Source organism: Octodon degus, unplaced genomic scaffold, assembly GCF_000260255.1.
Source record: "Octodon degus isolate 3935 unplaced genomic scaffold, OctDeg1.0 scaffold00091, whole genome shotgun sequence".
Lineage (NCBI taxonomy): Eukaryota > Metazoa > Chordata > Mammalia > Rodentia > Octodontidae > Octodon > Octodon degus.
The window spans coordinates 5161330-5164727 of record NW_004524667.1 but is presented as its reverse complement, the minus strand read 5'-3'; the positions used below and the strand labels follow the sequence as shown (position 1 = coordinate 5164727).

Sequence of the window (3398 nt, the reverse complement as noted above, 5' to 3'; positions counted from 1 at the left end):
AAATCACACAATCCACCACATGATTTTAATTGATGTATTTGAAATAGTTTACGCAATAACAGTGAAATACACACCTATTGCAGATTTCCATAAAATTTTTATCAAAATTGTTAGTATGCTGACCCTAAAAGAGTCTTCAATACATTTACAAGAATTAAATCAAAGAAAAAGGAAAAGAATTAAATTAAGTAGAGTAAGTTTATTGACTATTAAGCCAAACTGGAACACATTTTGAGGTGTTTGTGTTACTGACATAAAATCTTACTAACTATTCACAGTAGACAACATAGCACTGCTATTATGAAACAAACATAGAGCAACGGGACAGCAAATAGAAATAGCAATGAACTCAAGCAAATATGCTGAACTGTTTTTTGCGAAGTTGCAAAAGCAGTGCGTGGAGATAGGATGGCTTTTAATTCAATATTCTCTCACTTTATACAAAAATTAACTCTAAACAGGTCATGGAAAGTAAAACATAAAACTAGAGAACTTCTTTAAATGAAAGAATAGGAACAAATATTTTAGACCTAAACGCAGGTATATGATTCCAAGAATTAATCTATAAAAGGAGAAAATGATAAATTGGCCCTACTGTATCATGTGAAAGTATAGATTGGGAGAGAGACTTGCAAGCCACATGTCCAGCTAAGGAGTAATATTATAAATACACAAGGAACTCTCAAAATTCAACAGTGAGAAAACATATAATCCAATTAATAATTGGTAAACATAGAGAATTTATGAAGGAGACCATGTGGATAACAAACACATGAAAAACTATTTTCATTAGTCATTAGAGAAGTGGAAATGAAAAGCTCAAAGAGATATCATTACAAACCTATTAGGATAGTCAAAATTAAAAAAAGGTAACACCAATTGTTGGAAATTATGTAAAAGAGAATAAATTACTCAGATAATATGAGAATGCAAATTATAGCCCAGAAAAAGTTTAGAAATTTCTTGTAAATTAGATATACAATTACTTATTTTCCAGAAACTGTGCCCTGGGAATTTATTCTAGATGTACAAAAACCTATTTACAAAAAACAAACAAAAACAGTGCATGGTTATTCATAGAAGTTTTATTCATAATAGACTAAAATGTAAATATCTCAGATGTTCTTCAGTGTAGAAAGTGTGGAACCTGTGCTATACCTGCATCACAAAACACTACTCAATAAAGAAAAGGAACAAACTAGATTTGTTCATGCAACATTCCGGATGAATCTTTAGGTTAAAAAACTTAATCTCTGATGTTTACATAATTTATAATTTTCACTAATATGACATTTTGAAAGAACAAAACTGTTAAATGGAGTCTAATGACAGACATTAGACTGTCAAATTGTTGTCAGATGTCAGGATTCAGGGATTGAAGAGTAGCCACCGGTCAGGCAGGAGAAAGATGGATTTGGCTTATAAAGGAATAATGGGGTGAAAATTAGAACTTTTTGCTCGTTGAGTGTAATAGTAGATGCACAAACCTACACATGATGTTACATATAACTATTTATACCACACATGAATGACAACTAGAAAATTGTAGAAATGTGGATAGGAGCCATGATTATTTTGATGTCAGTATTTCAATGTCAATATTTAGGTAGTGATACTTTGCCATAGTAATACGCATGTACAGCATTACCATTGGAAGAAACTAAAGGGGGTAAATGATCACTTGTACTGTATTATTTTTATAATTGCATATGAATCCACAAAAACTAAAGTAAGTAAAGCTAAGACTGTTAATACCATTAAAACCAACATATTTTGATTGCCTTAGTCAAGAATACATAATAATTCAGTTAGGAAGTTAGAAGTCATCAGTCCCTGTCCTGCGTCTTGCTTATTTGAAAGTACTTCCTTTTTGAGGAAATACTAGAAGATCTTTACTATACAAGGACTGCATGAGCCTTTTGTTTTATTGCCGTCAAAATTTTTTTCTCTTTCAATAGTAGCAGAAATAAATAGGGAAGAGGGGAATCTTAGTTTCTAAAGGTTACTTTGGTGGGCGCTGGAGTCCTCATTATTCTTAGCTGAACTACAAAAACAACAAAGGGTAGACAGAGACTATTATTTAATAAGCACCAGCCTGAGAGAATTCAGCAAACAATTTTCATTTATTACAAATGATCACCAAAACCAAGAAAGAAATAATAAGAGGATAAGCATAATGTATTAATTGAGTCACTGTCTCCATTTCTGCCTGGGAAAATGCAAAAATACAAAACACACACACTCAAAAGGGTACATTGAAATCCCCTTAGAGATGTCTTTCATTTCACTTGGAGACAGGAAATGATTTAAATAGACTTCATAGTATTCTTAACAAATAAATTACCTTGAGAAATGAAATGATATAAATCCTAAAGAGTGTGTTCTGTGAAAATGTCATGAAGAAGAGTTCTTTGGCTCCACTCTTTTATCTAAAAATAAACAGAAGACAGCAATTACTCATTGCCTTGTGTAAAACAGAGCCATTACAGTTGCTTAAGCTTTTAAAATTCTGAACTATTCAGAATTTTGTTTGTACCACCTTTCCCAACATGAATGCAGCCCTTCTATATGAATAAAGTCATTAGAACTTTCTTTAAGTCACATTGCTTGGTATAAATCCCTCATAGCCCATCTTAATTACTAAGTCATGTGTCTTTGGAGCAGTTTTTCATTCTTTTCTTCCATTTAATGTCTTTGTCATATGAGAAATTCTCATTAATATCTACTTCATTTTTACACAGAGGCCAGACTTCTATAATTATCTCTTTGCTTATATTTCCCATTCAGTGTTTGATCAGATTTGGCCTGATTTATCTTTCTTCTTAAAAAAAAAACCCTGCACTGTTATAATCTGTTTTCTGTAAATACATATATTTTCATGTTCCTGGGATTATAGTTACTTTGAAAAGAAAGTGTTTTGTTGATCATTTATGAAGTATTATTATGAGTGCATTGGTTTTCCAGAACTGCTGTAGCAAATTAGCACAAACTATGTACCTAAAAACAACAGAAACTGACTCCTTCGCCATTGTGGAGGCTGAACATCCCCAGTGAAGGAGTCAGCAGGGCCATGTCCCCTCTTCAGGCTCTTTGGCATGATTCTTCCTGACTCTCACAGTGTCTGCTGCTTGCTGGTCATCCTCAGTGCGCCTTGGCTTGTGTTGGCAGCACTCGAAGCTTTATTCTGCTTCCACTTGGTATCCTTCCTGTGTATGTAGCCACATTTTCCTCTTCCTCAAAGGATATGTGAGGGCCGGTGAGATAGTTTAGCGGTCTAAAATGCCTGCTTAGGCAGGCTTAGACAGGCGAAAGAGATAACGGTTCAATCCTGGGCACCACATGCCACGCCAGCCCTACCCTCAGGGCAGGTGGAGCAGGCCAAGGGAAAAATATATATA

The 3398-nt window shown here is 33.9% G+C and overlaps 1 pseudogene; it reads right to left on the bottom strand.

Moving 5' to 3' along the window:
• Nucleotides 1–1674: 1674 nt before the first annotated feature.
• LOC101588122 overlaps nt 1675–3398 on the bottom strand; it is a 13885-nt pseudogene continuing 12161 nt past the window's right edge.